The 18965-nt window shown below is 38.9% G+C and overlaps 1 long non-coding RNA gene across 1 annotated transcript; it reads right to left on the reverse strand.

Annotated features, from left to right (window-relative positions):
* Positions 1-13984: 13984 nt before the first annotated feature.
* Positions 13985-15454, reverse strand: LOC106887560. Its single transcript, XR_001411922.1, has 3 exons — positions 15337-15454; positions 14835-14897; positions 13985-14098 (listed from the first exon to the last, which is right to left on the reverse strand). It is a non-coding gene; the product is annotated as an uncharacterized LOC106887560 (long non-coding RNA).
* Positions 15455-18965: the final 3511 nt, after the last annotated feature.

Genomic DNA, 18965 nt, shown 5'->3' on the forward strand with positions numbered 1-18965 from the left:
AAAAAAAAATAGCTCTTTTCCACAGCAAAATGTATTCAGGGAAAACTTCTATGCAGCAGCTGTTATCGGGGCAGAGGGAAGAGTGAATAAAAACTCCTCTCCTAGCAGACTTGCAGAGCAGCAGCCCACTAAAAGTGACCACATCAGGAAACAGTCCTCACCACAGCTTCATCAGGGCGAGCTGTAGACACCACCATGAATGCGGGAGACCAGTAGGACCCATCGTTACTGGCAGCGCGCAGTACGGACTGAAAGCATCCATAGACAATTGAAACCACATTGCATGAATCCCTCTCGAATCACAAGGTTAATGCAGATCCAGCTTTCAACTCAGCGAGCTACATAAACCAGACGAGGTACAACGAACAATGGCTCATGCGGGTGCCCCAGTTTCCACCAACAATGTTAGCCACATTGGTGGTGACTCAATTTGTTTCCATCATACGCTCTTTAGAGTCGCCTCTGGCAGCTTCAATTTTTCAGGCGCCTTTTCCAAATGAACGTTATCCAACTGCAGCAAGACGAGTTGGCACCCGCCAAAAAAAGAGCATACAAGGCTCCGTTTTCAGATCCTACCTAGCAATTCAAGGTTTGAGGGTCACTCCTCTTCCTCTTGACCCTGCTGGCTCCATTTCAGAGGTCGTCTCATAGCATGGCACCTTCCTGTACCTGTTCTGTAAAGCAAAAGGAGTCAGGAATAGCCATACATAACATTTTTTTTTTTTTTTTAAAAAAGGTGAAAAATGGTTATTTATCCTATGCATACACGTACCTGCCTTTTCCGTACTGCATCATCTTTAGTGCAGAAGCAGCAAAGCACTTAGAAGAAATAACATAAAGATATACCTGACCTCAGTGAAAACATCATCTTTCTCAGTGTAACATACCGTAACTTGAAGTTTGCTCTCCCAGCATTATTTGTTTAATAGAAATATTTTCCGTACCACCTGGTTCTGGCAGAAAGTCAGAATTTGCATTTATATGAGGTAGTTTATCAAATATAACATACAGAAGTCTGTTAAGTACACATTGCATTTTGTTTGTGAGAAAATCTGTTTGTATTTAATGTAGTTTTTAAATTAACCTTAATGAAAGCTTCTGAAAATTGTTGTTCTAAGCATTTGAAATATGCAACAAGAACTAGTGGAAGACATAAACATGTTTTCCATTATATGTTATCAGATAGTCCAAAATTACTACAAAAAGAATGTGGGACTATGTTAAATTAGAAAGATAAGCAAGCATTTAGTTAAAAGGCAAAGGTCTTTAGAAGAGTAAAGCATCTGACAGTTAACCCCAACATCTTATGATCTCCTACCAAGAGTAGTACAGCACTCGCAGAATACAGTAGGGTGTTTTAACCACATCCATGGCTAAGATGAAAAACAAGGCACGTTTCACAGAAATCCTGTGGTGGATGTTTGTTCAGTCCAATATTTAGAGAGCAGTTGTGTGCCCACGACCATTTTTTAAGATCTTAGTAAGCCAGTATCAAATATGAGTTGCCCACGGTTTCGTCTTTTGAAAAGAACCAGCCTAAACATACGACCTTTACAAATGACCTTATAAGAGAAAATTTATACATAATCCCTTCAATTATCAAAACAGTATTTTTTGTTGTCCTCTGCCGTTTGATGATTTAATTTTGTCCTTTAGCATAAGACGGGCTGTTTTCTGTTGATAGTTACACTGGTGACTTCATGAACAACATAACATGGGGAGAAAAAAAACCCCGTTGGCATCACGACTTTCTTTCCATCTTTTCCTCATATACCCAATTAAATTGACTATAAAGAATAAAAGGGTAGTGTGGAAAAATTGCCAAACAAGGACAGGCTTCAACAGGACATTTAACATATCATGTGAGGAGTGAGGCTAGAGGAGAGCGGTACCTTAGTAGCTCGCTGATGAGTTGTTGTAACAATAATCATTCAAATAACGGCAATAAAGCATCACTGGTAATGATCAAGTAAGGGAAGGAAAATCTGACTAATGACTTTGTCTTACTATTCTGGTAACCCTTTGCATAAAGAAAACTCAGTAAAATCAGGTTTTAATCAGGGTGATATTTTTCTGGAAACTCTTTCTTCCCAACACATTCTGGCACTTAACCAGTGCTTGAATAACGTTCCCACAGCAAGTCTCAAGTCAAACTTCTTTTTCATAAGCAACCGCTCCGGAAAACAGGAAAATTGAAGAGCTTTTTCTCAGTATTCCATTAACTTTTCTGAGAAATTTAAAAGGGGTGATACCCAGTTAGCTGGTTATACAATTCACAGTTTTTAAAATGAAAAATTATAAGCTCTAGATGCTGGAATTAGATAAGGATCTGTCCAATGTAAGAACCTGCCCATGAGTGACAGGTCTTGTCGAGGTGCAGCCATGGAGATGACCATGATGTACCCTTGGGAAAACAACCAGGATGCAAAATCCTTACAGATCCCTTGCACAGACCAAGCTGATCAAGCTACATCCAGCTACACAGCCCACCTCCACCATCTGAAGCTTCTCTTTGACCCTATTTAATTTATATTTTCACTCTATCAAATTGGGAAATGGGGTTATTTTCAGTTTTGTTTTGGATCATTATACAGGCAGAGCAATCTAGCTGTCATCTAGGTTGTGGAATACTGGAAATCCTGTTTTGGATCATGTCCTCAGTATCTAGTTTAAAGGGAATGATTTCCTACAACTGCATTACAGATCACTGTGCTCATAGGGTGGTCACAGAGTCTCGGCTCTGCTTTGCATTAAAAGTGGAATTTTTAATATCTGGGGAGGAAAAAAAGTGAATTAAAAAGTTGCAATATGAAAAATTCGCAGTAAAGTAGAGACCAATCCTAAACACCATGCAGGCTTGTTGCCTGTGGTGTCCAGGGCTTCTGGGGTCCTTTTCAGCTGTATTAGACTAAGGGCAGGTTGGAAACAGAGAGTTTGGGAGAGCCAGCCTCCCAAAGACCTTCACCCTTTGGCTTTCCAGACACCTACAGCCAGGAGAAACGATACAAGCTCTTCAATCCCCTTGTGCTAAAACTTGTGACTTTAATGTAAAGAGCACAGAAACCCTAAAAGCTCCAATGTTTCATGCTTTGGCTTCATAACTGAGATACTGGAAGGTTTAAAAGTTTGACTCTGTTTTCCATGTTTGCAGGCTCCAGACTATAGATGGGATGGGGGTTATTGGCTTCTTCGGCATTAGGAGGAATGGAGCAGTTGTAGGAAGAAGCTGAGAAGCCAGCCTGGGTGAGGGGAAAGACCTCAGAACAATAGCAAAGAGCTTGAGGACATCTTCCATGAATAATAAAGTTCTTGGCATACACAACAGCCACACTTAGGAAAGTTTTCTGAGTCTTTCCTAAATAGCTAAAGGAGATTCTTTTTAGGCTTTTTTATTCTGAGAGCTGGAATTAACAGAATTTGCATATTCTTCGGATACTATGGGGAGAAAGATGGAACTCTGCTTTTGTGGATAGGCCAAAAAATAATTAAGGCAATTATACACTGTAAAGGAATATGTTATGCTATTCCTAAAGGAAGACTTTTGGCCAGATAGAACTGATGACAAATATTTATTTTCTTCTTTTTGCATTAATAGTCCTAGTAGGCAGTATTAGAAACACTTATCAGTATTTATATATAGTACTTAGGGTGCCATTTTGATTATGTTTAGCTCAGAATTTTTTCACATTATTATAATAAACATTTGTTTTAAGAAGATGCTAAAGCCTGCCTAAAAAAATAGGAAAATAGGGCGAGCAGAGGTTTGGGGCAACTTTGGAAAGATATGGGGTTGCATCACTAAAGCCAAACCATGTAAGCTTAATATAATGGGAAAAAAAAATACCTGGGAAAAAATGCTAGAACTGCAGGGTTATGGCCCCTGACACAGAAGGGATACAGAGATTTTTGAGCAGGAAACTATTTGGCAGCCTTTCTGCCTTAGCTGGCTGAGAGCAGCGAGGAACTAATTTAGTCAGTTTAGGAGAGGCAGCTCTCAGTAGAGAGTTGAGAAACTGAAGGCGGTCCCCGTGAACTATCAAGAAACCTAGTTTCAAAGTTATTAGGTAACATTAGGGTCAAAAGTGAAGATAAGTGACTGATGCATCACAGTGTTAGCAAACAGTCAGTGTTAATATGTTTGCATAGATAAGGAAGATTTGGCGTAGTTCACGGGCATAAAAATGAGGAGCCAACACGAGCTGAAACTGAGCTCAGAGCACCAGTGCCAAGAGATGTAATTCTTGTCTTCATCTCCTTTGAATATCAAGGTTTATTTAGTTTACAAACATATGGGTTTCCAAAGCTATTACAACTGTGACATCGATTTAAAAGCTACAGACATGCAAGAGGTTAAGATTAGAGCTGGCCAGAAATTTTCTTACAAAACAGAATTTTGCATTTTAGCCAGGATTAGTTAAGACAACTGAGTCTTACAACATCATACTGCCAGGTGAAAAAAATTACTCACTTGACAAGCACAGTACTGCTGGGATGAGTACTTTTGAATTGTGCATTTATATAAACATTTATGAGGTGTTATTACTATTAAAAAAAGAGATGAGATAGGGAAAATTGTGTCTTTCAATTGCTCAGGCAAGGGAAGGACACTGCAGGAGCCACTACCTTCCTTGGATTTATCAGCCATAAGGGAGCTCTGGCTTCTCTACAACATGGTTGCTTATGCCTTTGTGTCACGCCCCATGCTCACCATAATCTGTGTTTTTTCAAGAGTTCATCAAAATTGAAGCACAAAAGTTTTATGTCTGAACCTAATTAAAATTAACATCTAAAAAAAAAAAAAAAAAAATCAAACCCAAACAAAATCTTGGTTTGTCAGGAAATTGCATGCTGGGCTGTGAAACTAATGCCCCAAAATAATCATGATAATATTGATGATGATGATGATAATAATAATAATAATAATAAAACAACCCCCATGCCTGTAGACCTTTTTGCACAGTAAAAGCCCTGCCACAAAAAGTTAAAAGTCCCACAGATAAGCAGTACAATCCTTTGCCCAATCACTGCTACATGCTCAATCAAAGAATTTTGAACTTCAGCTGAATTCACTTAGATGCTGGGGATTATATGGGCAGAAACCTAGATTACAAATCAAAGAGCACGGAATAGCACATGTATATGTTCCAGTTATGAAAGCTGCTTAATGATTAAAATCATCTATGCTTTAATAAAAAAAAAAATAAAAAAAATAAAAAAAAAGCAAACCTGATGTCGAGATCAGAAAGTATGTCTCTGGATTGACAGGTCATAGGTTAAATCCAGATGAGGGTCACTCAAGCCTGGTGTTAGTCTAAATGAGTACAGCATTAATGCTGAAAAATCCCCACAATGAGCTCACCACCTGCAAACCTGATGTCGAGATCTGAAAGGATGTCTCTGGATTGACAGGTCATAGGTTAAACAAACCTGATGTCGAGATCAGAAAGTATGTCTCTGGATTGACAGGTCATAGGTTAAATCCAGATGAGGGTCACTCAAGCCTGGTGTTAGTCTAAATGAGTACAGCATTAATGCTGAAAAATCCCCACAATGAGCTCACCACCTGTCTGCTGTAGAAATCCTCCCAGTGTAGGTCCAGTTTAAACTTGATGTTTACTTGCATTTCCAATACTTGCATGCTGCTAACTAGGGAGAATGAAAGGGGTAATCTGGCTTTTGATTTCAATCGCTATTACTATCCTTAAATTACTTTTGTCTGTTGCCGTTTTAAAAAGGCACTATTTTTCATTGCAAGGGCAACAAGATGCTTGTACTTTACAAATATGACAGAAAGAAGTTTTAATATAGCATGATTTTATATAGCAACCCTTGTCAGGAAAACCAAATGCAAGTTTTGTCCTTTTCTTTTTTCTTTTCTTTTTTTTTTACATTTAATTTTCTTATTTAGAAAGCATTCATACTGCATTTTTACAAGAGAAGTCTGAAAAAGCTAAAGGAGAATTTGTGGAAACTACAAATAAGCAATCATAGCAGTGTTGACAATACTAACATTTAGGTCCTGATCTCAAATAGAAAAATGTCTTATTGATTCAGAACCCAGCTTTGTATAACATCAGAGGGTTAAAATAACCAACACTTAAAGGAAAGAGGAATAGATCACTTACTACACATATTCCATTATTTGCTTAAAACTCGTAGGGTTGATGTGAGCTTGTAATCATTCACTAAAAGATAAAATTTGCTGCAGAAGGTACACACTTTGCAAGTGTATAACAGCTAATCTCAGACCATTAATAGATTTAACCTTGTATATTCATAGATATTTAAAAGTGTTATGGTTTGAAGGTCAACTCCTCTGTCTTACAGTAAAAGGAAAGCAAAGAAAGGAATAAAAATTAGAAAGAATTAATTCTTCAAAAAGTTTTTACAAATCAAAACCCTGCAGTTTCACACTGAGAACAAAAGAAGCATATTAAACACCAAAGTTTATCAAGACAAATTAGGTCCCAGTTTCAAATTTTCTTTAATCTTTTGCATCTGAACGTTTTTTTGCCTCATGCTGTTTTCCCTAGTTAAATGTTAAAATGAATTCTAGCCAATACCATTGACTTCCTCCCTTAAAAATATTGAGACACATAATAAAAAATTAATTACTTCCCCTAATTTCCGTGTGATTCTTTAAAAAGATGTAAAATTCATTTAAAGTAAGTGGTGACTTTGTCTTTGAAGATCACGACAATTAACATGGATCAAAGCTTAGGTTCTGTAACGATGATAGCTTATTAGCATAATGAAATTAACTTAGAGACAAGAATCTTTAATAGGTACAACAAAAACGCTTTAATAATACTTGAAGAAAATTATGTATTTGCTAGAAGTACAACAGTTTCAGACTTTCTATCCAATTAATAAGTTGTTAATTAACTCCTTTTCCAAACAATGTGCACTTTAAGTTAACATCTGCCCATTGGATAACACTTTCCTATGGTATTTTTTTTTAATATACTGTAGAACTGCAACCCCGTTTTACTGGGAATTCCTTGTAGGACTATTCTTGTACTAGGGAAACAGGACCCAAATATAGTAATATGTTTTCTATATCCAGCCAATTAAAAAAAAAGAGAAGGCTTATTTCAAATACGGGGAGGAGGAATGGGTAATTCCTTAATTATGGATGCATTGTTTGTGGCAGTGCGTAGTATCACATTTCTTTGCATTTTCAATAGAAATTATTTTCTGCTGTTTATATGCCTCTGCAAAATGGCTCTCTGCTGACTAGGGCCATATATGGACTCAACTTGGGAGCAATTTTTATATTTTTTTAAAATATCTATTTATAGTTCCATGTTACAAGATTTTACAGTCTTATAAATAAGATTGTAAATCAATAACCATTGTTTTTGAAGATATGGAGCGGGAAGGTTGTTCACAAAAAATTAAAATAGAGCCTTATGTATAAAAATAGTATTTTAATAGCCTTTGCTTTGTAGTGCAGAACACTAAGGGCTTTCAGCACTTTAATTTTTAATTAAAATGACACATTTTTGTTTTAGGGGCTTCTGCCTGCATAGTGGTTTGGGGATCAAAAATTTCACAGAGCATTTTGCATTTTGCAAGTGGATTTGGAGAACACACGTGACTGTGCGCTGCCCTGATAGGCCTCCAATCCTCAGCACGCATTGCTTAGGCCAGTGATGGAACAATTAAATAGGTCTTATTTGAAACAATTGAGTTTTTATATTCTATTGGGTCAAGGACTCATGTTTTAATAAATCCCTAATTATGGTAACTTTTCATTTAATCTGGCGAATTCTAAGCAAGTTAAGAATTTATGAGAGTTGGAATCTGAAACAAAAAATATGCCTGTCTGCCATTCTGCTCAAGGCCACACAGGTTGAACTCATTTTGAGTAGTGTGGAAGCCAGGAACTTATCTTTCTAACAGGGCACTGTGATGTGATTACACATATATATAATTATTATATACATAAATATGGATATATAGTATTTTAAATGATATATAAACTCACATATTCTTATATATGCTATTATTATTATTATCATTATCAATCTGGAAATACTTATTTCCTCTTTTATTTTTCAGAAATAAAAGAAACAACATCAAAAAAACTGCATAAGGAAGAGAGAATTTTTTAGTTGTTTTTTTTTTTGCCTTGGCAAACTTTTCTACCACAAACCTGTGAGCACACAAACCTTTTTTGTGTGACATCCAGCCCAAACTCTTCCAGTCACTACTGGCTAAGGTCAGGATTTCTATTTCTGATCATGTTTCTTGCTGGCCAAACTCCTCTCAGCTCACAGTATGTGGCTGTCAAAGTACAGACACCTCTGAAAATAGATCAAAATGAGTCCTGGTACATGCCTTTGTATGATATTATTAGCATTAGAATTTGCTGGTTCAAGACCACCTTTAGCACTTCTCTGCTACCCACAGGCAAACCTGGTCTCCTCTGGAACAACATCCTTGTAGAATCATAGAATCATAGTATTGTGCAGGTTGGAACGGACCTTTCAGATCATCGAGTCCAACCATCAACCCAACACTGTCAAGTCCACCACTAACCCATGTCCCTCAGCAGCACGTCTGCCTGGCTTTTAAATCCCTCCAGGGATGGTGACTCCACCACTTCTCTGGGCAGCCTCTTCCAAGGCTTGACAACTGTTTCCATGTAGAATTTTTTCCCAATATCCATCTTAAACCGTTCCTGGCTAAAAACTGCAGCAAGAGCTCCTCCCCATCTCCATTTTCTCTTCTTCCTTCCCCAAAATTGCATGCAAATAAAGACAATCGTTTGAATGAAATTCAATATTTATATTCCTATTAATAAATATTTCTATTAATTATTATATATTTTATAGATATTATTTTTTCCCTCTTATTCTGCCTCTTTCTAAAAGGTCCTAGTATATTATTTTTTTCCCTCTTCTCTTATTCTGCCTCTTTCTAAAAGGTCCTAGAAAAACCTTATGTAGATGACCATCACCAGGAGGAAAATCTCATTGCCTCCAAATCTTCCCCCCCGAATTTAGAGCATTACTCGTTGGTTTAGATGTACTTTTCCCAAGGAGATATAGTGACGGCCAGGCCACCTGCTAAGGACTGGGCTATACTCAGGACACACACACAGCATAGGCTTTATCATCACTGAAACACCATTCTCTGGGATGGAAACAGGATGCAACTAATAACTCACATGGAAGTTGCTGTTTTCTACACACAAATCAACAGCACCTTTACTCTACCCAAGGTTGTTTTCTCTTTACTGAGCGTAAATATGTAAAGTAATGAGATTTATACTTCTAGTTGGTTGAAATTCCTTTTTTGTTTGCTTGCTTTTTTGCTTAATTTGTCATTTGGAAAGCTGTGGGTTTTTTTTTTTTATTGTTGCAAATCAGAATTGATTTTTTTTTTTCAAAATTTCTTCCTAAAATATCAAAGGCTGAAAATCCTTATTTGGAAACAACATAGAGCATAATCTGTGCACTGCAAGAAGTTTTCTGGAGCCTGGTAGCAACTGCCATAAGCTCACAAATGAGTGATGGGGACAGCACAAGGAGCAGCAGATGTGGTCTCTATTTTGCTCTACAGTTTCCAGGTCTACCTTGTTCCCCAGTTCTGGGGCAGTCCTGCCACCCAAGTTGCTTTTGGCATTAGTAATGTTAGGAGCTAACCTAACCAGGAGGTCCTTCTTAGAGGAGGTTGGTAGGATCTGGGGCCATGCCCTGGGGAAGTCCCCATTAGCAACCAGCGCGAGTGGCTGAGCTCTCCAGAAACTGAGTCCACCCACATCCAGCAGAGTCTTTCTGAAAACAAAGACATTTCCTTTTAACTACTTGCTTTTGGCACATCAGGATTTTTGAGGTAAAACCTTTCCAAATTGTAAATCCATCAGATAATTCCTCAGTTCCAAGTTCCTCCGTATCCAAGAAACATGATACGACCTTGGCTGGGAAGTGCAGTCAAAAGAACATCATCACCTATTGCCTTTCCTGCATAGTTCCACAGCATACCTATTTTTCCCTGGATGGCTCCCAAGCTAAGAAAAGTCTCCTTGCTTAGTAAAATCCAGTGTTTTAGCTGTACAAGATACTATGAGTGCAGGCCAGAAACATTGCAGGTTCTTCTAAGACAGACGTTATTATTCTTTACAAGAGGGAAAAGAGAGACCAGGCTCATCCTGAAACTAAGAAATGTACTTATTGTTCCAAATTTTGAAGCAGTCTTTAGTGTTAGGTTATACATAAGGTCCTTCTGGCGTTTTACTGGAGATTGATACAATGCCAGAAGATAGTAAATTCTCTTTTGAAAATGAATGGCCGCTACACAGAGCTGCCAACTGAGAGTTTCCTTTATGGCAATAAAGAGCTTGCCAGGATAACCTCAGTAAAAAATGACGCTGATAAATACATCGGTTTAAAGGTAATCAATACAGCACTTCCATTATTCACACATGATTTTATTTTTTGGTCAGCAGAATATGTTTCCTTGCCCAAATTTTCCTTCCAATGAGGTACTTCAGTCTTTTTTCTGCTTTGGAAACAGAATACTCTATGACTAAATCATGTGTACACATGAAATGCTGTCAGTCAGCATGATACACCAGACATACACGAGGGCAGGATTTGGCTCTTGAGAAATGGTGGCATAGCATGTTTTTCAAATTATATACTAGTTTTCTCATCTTATCATATTCCAAATTATCTCTCTAGAATAAGAAAGTTAAAATAAAAAATCCTAGCTCCATTTCCCACTGATTTTTCCCTTTTAAATAACACCCTTTCCTGTGAACGTGTTGCTGATAGTCCTAGCTTTTTGTGATTTCTCTCAGTTGTGCCCTGGATTTGGATTTCCCTGGATGGCCCTGTTCTTTCAATGATGCTGTTCCTGCCTGTTTTCAGAATAATTTCTGTTTCACACTTCATTTGCATGTTTTCCTCTGCGTGGGGAAAAAAAAAAAGCACAAGTTTCCTTGTCTCCAACTTCACAACTGAGCAATTTTCCCCTTTTCTTCCCATTTCCCCTCCCCTGATGTAGAGCTGGAAATGTTGCTACTGTCATTCGTGTGCATCATTGTGGAAAACCATGAGCAGAAACCCCAACTATGGAGTGGGAAAGCATGAGCAGGTAGATGAACAACAGGTACACAGATATCTCTGTGATATCCCTGCTCTGGGAGTGCTCTTGGTCTCTGTTTCCTTCTTTTAGAGTAACACATGCCATAGACATGGGAGAAGACATAGCAGTTGAACCACAATAGATGATGACCCTGAGGGCCACAAACCACTAGGAGGACAAAGGGACATGCAGGCTGGAGATGAAGGCATAATTTCATCTTTTTCAATCCATGTTGGTTTGAAACCCTAAAGTTTTACTTGTAGGGTAAGTAGCTACTAAAGCCCACCTTTTTAAACACACAGTTTTCACCACTACTTTTTCCTGCATTGACAAGTCAAGAACTTCCTAAGCTCCACATGCAGACAGTAAAGACAAACTGAGATGAACAGTGGGGTCAAATCCCAGTTCTGTTGGGTTTACTCACCACTCACAATTTCACCCTCTCTCTCCAAATGCTGCAGCACACACTGAAAACTTCACCAAGTCAAAGATCACGCATGGCTTTAGAAAAATTACATCCCGTGTTAAAAAAACCAAACATCTCAGAACCAAAAGTATGATGGAAGAGTTCCCTGCATATCTTCAGAATTGTGCTATGTCTCTGGCAGTGTTATATTCACCAATGCCTATTAAAAAATGTTGAAAAATGAGCGTAAATATGGAAACAAGATTCAGGTGCTGAAGCAAAGCCCCAGACATGGCTTGAAACATTGCCTGATTCCTCTTCTCACTTACAAACCTTACTCAGTCAGTCTGAGCAGAGCTTAATTTCACTAGTTGGTGTTTCACAGTGTCCTACTCAGTGGTTATTAGTTGTTATTTGTATTATATCGTTAACAAAAGGCAGGCGAGAGCTCCATATAGCACCCCTTGCTCCTAAATTACAACCCAGTAACACAAGCCATAGCATTATACTGCTCCTCTTGGCCCTCATTACCGAGCACTTAGCATTCACACCCCAGTTGTCTGGTCTTTAATAAGAAATAAAGTTGTTTGTTTATTTTATACCTATTTAACTTGTCATTTAAGATTTACAAAAGGCCATCAATCTTTGCCTCAGTACATTGACCTCGGTCTAATTGTTGGGACTCTAAATTCTGCACAGATGTTATTACTATGAATTTAACTTTATATAGCAAGAAATTCAGTACTGCCATATGCCGGCTTTTATGAGCTTGCAGTTTGTAATGAATATCCATGACTAATGCTTTTGACCCAGGTAAGCCCATGATTATGGAAGGTAAAAAGTTTACTAAACTTTACTGCAGCGCTTTCAATAATTTTACCAACTAATACATACAACTCTGCTGCCTATGTATTGATATAAAAAATTGCTTGGCTCTTCTTAATATATCTGTCCCCATCCAGCACCATTCGGGGGTCCTGCAGAGTCAGTCAAAAATTTCTACATTAATAGATTACATAACAGAGAGGATAAAATGATTTTTTTTCTGATATCCAGTACGTCAGATATTTTTTATAGTTTGCTATTGGTTTGTTATTGTTGCTGTGTTTTGAGGTTGGTATTTTTGTTAAATAAATTGGGACAAAACTCTCTGAAGCTTAGTAGCCAGGTGCTAGAATTCAAATACACCTATTAAGTCTGTGGTTTTAAACAATTGCTGTATAACAGTAGGGAACACCTATTTGTAAGTAACTCAATCTGTATTAATCCTCAAGGATATGAACCAGATATTAGTTACTGTTCAAATTAATTTTCAGAACTACAACCAGCCTTATCAGATAGCAGATTTAAAACTGAAAAATTAACCTGCAGAAGCAGAGCTGCAGAAGCTGTGCAGTCCAATTAACTAGTCCCCAAAATGTGGAGAGGAGCTCTCACTGCAGACATGTGACCTCTACGCTGACTGTGTTGGCTAGCAGGGCTGATGATGGTCACAGGGACATGAGAAGCAAGGAAATGTAAGGTGGCAAAGGTTGCAAAGGTTATTGCAAGGCCTTGTTAAGGTTTAAGAGAGGGTGATCTGGCTTCAACAGTCCACTGACTTACTGAAATACAGAGCTGGATCCTCCTTTTGGGGGAAGATGAGGTACTACTATCCCCAAAATTAATTTAATTAATATTAAATAATACAACTTTCAGAGTAGGTGCCTCCTTTCTAGAGTATGGACTTGCATCCTATATGGGTGAAGTCCACTGCCATGGAAGGTCTTAGGGTGACAGCAGGAGGTCCACCTTTCTCCTGGAATTGTTAGTTAGGTCAGTGGTGAGCAACCAACTTTTTCTGAGAGTATTTAAAGTAACTCAGAAGGCAATGACTACTTTCCTGTAGATCTTTTGAACAGGTCATTAGAAATGAAAAGCAAAACGGTAAATAGCAAATTACGAGGTCTGAAAGTCAGATTTAACCCACTCAGTATTAAACTGCTGACACCTGAGTGTGCTGGAGGTGACCTACCAGGGCAGCTGAAGGTCACATCCCAGACTGTAAATACCCTGACTGCCATAACATCTGCAAGTAAAATCAATGATAGGTCCTTCTAGAAAACCACACTGACAACCAAAAGTATTAAACTCTTTACCATTAACCATTTTTCATGCAGCAAATGAATATTAACTAACACAGTAAAATAAGAGCACAGCAAGGTGATATTTTGTGTTTCCATTAATTAGTAAGAGATTGAAGGTGAGCTGAGAGTAAATACTTGACAGTGGCAGTACGTGAGCCCATTTATTCAGTGCTGAATATCATTGTTCATCTCAAATATCAATTAAAAAGGACCTAAATGGTAGCCAAGGAATACTGGCCCTGCATCATTAATTTTTTGTCAGCATTGCAGGAAGTGTATCAGCTAATCCTATTACTGCCATTTTTGAGTGTGCTGAGTGTTAGGGAAGGGATGCTCATCTCACCGTACAGCCGATCTCAATCCCAGCATGTTCAACGAAGTAACACGACATAAAACTGGTACGAGGTAAGAATCAAGTTTTCTGGGCGTGAATCTTCCCTCTTCTTCTTCCCACGTAGTCATGTTCACTCTGCAAAGTGAAGGTAATGCTTGACAAGGTGATAACAGAGGGTGATCCCCCTCACACAAGATAAGCAGTCAAACCCCCTCCAGTTCACCTGATCTGAAGGTAAAGGCCATAGAGGTTTTTTTTAATTTATTTTTGGAAAAAAAGTGAGCCTTTTTCCTTCTGAGTAGGACAAACAGAGCTCAGACTCATAGTGACCAGTGACAGAGTCTCCCTGGGCCATCCTTAGCTGGTGTTAGTATCATAGTTTTGAAAAACTACTGTGCCAGGAAAGAGTTACCAATACAGCACCAGAAACATGACTCCCTTGCAAAGAGTTCACTGCAGCTCTGAGAAGGCTATCCACGTTACTCTCAAGCATTCTTCCATGGAATTATGTTATCTAACAGTCTAGTCTCTTTTTTTTTCTGCCTCAGATAGTAACTTACTGTAATTTTAATGTCTTTTTTTGTTTAACTGTGATTTCAACTTTGTGTTTTACTGCTGTTCTGTTTTCACTTAAAGTGATATATTTATTCTCATTTAATTGATTATCAGAGTTAATGGTCGTAAGTCTCATGAATTCAACAGACAAAAGTACCAGAATCAGCTACTGACATGAGGGACGTTTTTGCAATACATGTATTAACACAGTTTGAAGTTAGCACAAAAGGAATTTATTCCAGACTCTGGAATCTGTGAATCTTATTAAACTCCCTTATTAAATTCCACTTCCTGTTTTGGGTTTACTGGGACTTACCCTAAACCAAATTCTGCAGGATCTCTTCAAGGCCCTATTATCCTCTTCCATGGCTTCTTCTATCTAAAGAATGAAAAATGCATTTCTCTTTTACATTTTTCGTGGTGGGGGATGAAAAGTGAATTTGCTGTCCCTCTACAGTTGACAGAGGTTTTGGCTTCTTAAACAGAGAAGCCCAAGTCTCAACTTTGCTCTTGCCTGGGACATTTTCCTTGGCCTCTGTTTCTAGAGATACACACAGGAGACACCACCACAACAAGAAAGAACAATAGTGCACTAAGCTCAGCTTACGTAAAGGGAACGAGAGAAGGGCCACCTTGCAGAAGTAGCAGAAATGCCCCTTTCTATGGGAAAGAGCTTTACATATTTCCCAGCTCCTGGTGGAGGACACATACAGAAAAGAGGAAAGGAATTCTCCATTTTATACATGACCTTACGATTATCCCATTTTCATCTTTATAATGTATATAAACATAAATCAACAATATTGAAACTGCTTTACCCTTGGCTCCTGGGATGAGGTAGGTGAAGCTGCTCCCAGTGTCCCATGGACACAGATTCCAGACACTATCTTAAAAGAAAGGCTAACAGAGATCTCTGATGACTGTCTCCGTTTCTGACTGAAGTCCCTTTGACCTGAATGAACAGTTCACTTGAACATGGGACTCCAAGATTAGACTCAGGGGAAGGGATTTTTGTCCTTGGTTCCAGCCAGAAGTAGAAAAGCCAGAGATACATGAAAAATAAGGAAAAATTTTATGAACTGTGATCTATCACAAACTTATTAAATTTCATTCTACCCAATACGAGCAGGAGGCAACAAGGAGAAGATACATCTGAGTTTATTAGCTGATAACTTTTAACTATTAAAGTAACCTTGTAAAAAAGGCAGAGCCACCTCAGGGTTTGGCAGGTGAATTACTTCCAGAATGAAGTGGAAATCTCAAGGTAGAGGGCTCGTAGACTTTGCTCTGAAATGCAACGTATGGTGAAGTTTAGCTGAAGTATAACTTCAGTTAGCTGGAGCTCCAAGAAAACAGGATCACTGTCAGTGAACCTATTGGTCTGTAAACGCCAGGGAAGGGAAAATGTTATTCCAGCTAAAGAGCGATCTGGAGAAGAGAAAGTAGGAAAAAGAAAAAGCAAGTGGGTATAAATTAGTCATACATCTATTTGCAATGTAAATTAAGAGAAGGTTTTTCAAACCACAGAGAACTGAGGCTGTGGTGCATCCTCACTGCAGGAATGGAGAAGTCAGGAAGCCGAACTTATCTCAAGTTGTAACTAGCTAATTTTTCAAAAGTGATTAAGTGAAGTGCAGCAGCAGGCAGGGGGACCTGAAGATCAGAAATTCCCCACCAGCCTTATCTCTATGTCCCTACCCAGCCAGTTTCCCTCACCCCTGCTAAATACGTTTCTCAGCTATTAGCAGTCAAACAATAACAAACTCCCGCTCATTGGCACAAATCATATCACAACCAGAACCACAGAAAAAAAAATAAATAAAAATTAAAATGTCAATAAATCTGAAGCACCGAAAAGTTAAAGTTGCTGGTTAATAACTAGTACCACGTTTGCAGCAGCTCCTATGTCCCCAGCAGCTCGGTGCTCGTCTACGGAGGCAGCTAACGAAACGGGAATTGGAGTGTTGCTCTTATGAGTCATTCTGTTTGGAAACCTTTACATATTAAAAAAAAAGAAAAATAAGAAAAAAAGCCATGTGTTAAAAGTATCTCTGCCAAACATGTTATTTCTCTTAAATATACAACAAAACACAACTGTCCTCAAGGTAAATATCCTCTGTTTTGTTACTTCAGGTCATTTTTCAGTGCTGTAATCATGTCATTAGGTTTGCAATTCCTGGCTCCAAAAGAAGCAACCATTTAACTGTAAACTTCTGGTTTCCCGGTCTATTTTGTCTGTGTCACTTTGAGGGGGACAACCAGAGTTCAGTGGGTCTGAGCCTGCCACTGAAACCCATGGCAGCAGCTTCAAGTCTCCTCGTCCACGGTATGTTCTAAGGAGACTCATTTTCTGCTCAGCACTGCAGTTTCTAACAGATTTTCAGGCAACTCATTCTTTCTTTGGCCTATAGGTAGAAAGAAACTTGATTAATAAATCACTGAAATAATTAATCTATAGGTCTTTATCAGGCCCCATAGTGACGCCCAGGACCATGCTACTTCTTAGCATTTACTCTAACATTTTGTACCTTACTCTGCAATATCCTTGAGGATAAGAGCTCAAAAACTTTGGTTTCAGCCTATTATAGCTAGAACAGGGTTACGATATGGGAATTCCAGTTGTTTTGTTTTCATAACTTTTTTGCAATACGTTATGTTTTATTTTCACTACCTCTGGAGCCAGGAAAGTTGCATCTGTCAGGAGCAAAAAATATGATAGCAGAGACCAAAGAATAACAAAAATGCTTTCACACTGAGAGGCCTCTCCCTATAATAACAGCATCCATCAATAATGGTAATAGCAAGTGGCAGCAAGAATTAAGTGTCCTTAAACTACCTTTATGCCTCTCTACACAGTGATGTTGTCCCATCCTGCAGACAAGTTTAGGGTCTCCCTTATGGTAAGGCAAGTCTGGGCACTAGGCAGATAACCTCCCAGGTGGTCCAGTTGGGTACAAAAGCTACATCAAGTGCTAAGTAACATCTCCATAGACCAAATCAGTGTAGAAAACCCTCCAAAGATGCTCAATGCTACTTTTAAAGATGGGCACCACAGCTCACCCCGGGCTTGCCAGCCCTGACCGACCATGGATGTGCAGATTAGAGCTCCCATGGCCCCTAAATAATAATTTTACTATTTGTTCTTTTTTTTTTTTTTAGGAATGAGATTGCAGATATAAGATGATACTTCAAAACCCGTTCTAGGTTATTTTTTAGCTCTCCATTGTATCTCTACATTTGCTGTGTTTCCTGAGGTCAAACCGGTGGCAGCTTTAATTACTTACAAGGAATGTTGCTAAAATGGGCACAAAGTCCTAAACTCAAAGTTTTCTTCATTATTTTGCAACTTTGGGAGTCTGCCAACATCGTTGCGAGATTTGGCATGCGTCTACCTGGAAAGAATGAGAGACTTAATATTTCATTTCAGCTTTGCAAGGTTTTCTCCTCCCTGCTTTCCCCCCCCTCCTAAAAAGAGCAAGCAGAGGAATTAGAAATGTAGTCAAAGGCCGGTCTCTCTGATGTTGGTATAGACCAACACAGCTCAACAGGCTTCCGGGGAGCTCTCCTTGAAAGCAAGAGCAGCTCCATCACAAGCGACTGCCTCTTGGTGGGTTGTCTTTTCTCCCCTTTCTGTGAATTTTGGTCCACAGGGGATGTTTTTACCTGCTCTTCCACCTAAGGGCAGTTTGCTATGAGAGGTTCATCACACTTGGACATGGAAGCATGAACTGTAAAGGCCAAGCTGATAACCTTACCTGCAGCCCAGTGCTTTAAAGCCGGATTTGTGTTTAACTCCTGGTTCAGACCTTTAACACAGAAAATAACCCTCATACAGCTGGTGCTTGGAGTCCGCAGAGGACTTTGTTTTGACACATGAACTTGACAGGCAACAAACAGAATTTTGTTGGATATATACTTTAACGGTTTTAATGTAAAATATTTTAGCAGCCTCAAAAAGGGATGGAAATGGAGGTTGCCACTGCCCACATCCTGCCCCATTCCCACTATGGGAAGTCACATTTCTGGACCTGCTTTTGCTCTGTGCCTGGGGCTGCTTCAAGAAGGAGCCCACACCTTCAAGGACTACACCCACGTAAAGTGAAAGCTTCCCTTTTGTTGGGTCAAAACAAGGACTCTGTGGGGTTGGGTTCCCTCTGGAAAATCATGATATTGAAGCAGAGTTTCTCACTGATGGGGACAGTACTTACACAGTGAAGATGCTGCATGGATGAGCGAGACTCCAGCATCCTCTTGGGCTGAACCACAAGCAAAGAGGTGCTCACCACGGTGCCAAGGATTGGTTCCTCATCCATTGGGGTGCTTTAGCTGTTGAATAAACATATTATTTCTGGTTAGAAACCCAGAGCTGTGCTCTTACTCCTCTGTGACGTCTAACTTTCTCCATGCACCCTGCAAAGACTGGCTAACTCCTATGCCCAGCTATGGT

This window comes from Calidris pugnax, unplaced genomic scaffold, assembly GCF_001431845.1.
Source record: "Calidris pugnax isolate Ruff unplaced genomic scaffold, ASM143184v1 scaffold60, whole genome shotgun sequence".
Taxonomy (NCBI): Eukaryota; Metazoa; Chordata; class Aves; order Charadriiformes; family Scolopacidae; genus Calidris; species Calidris pugnax.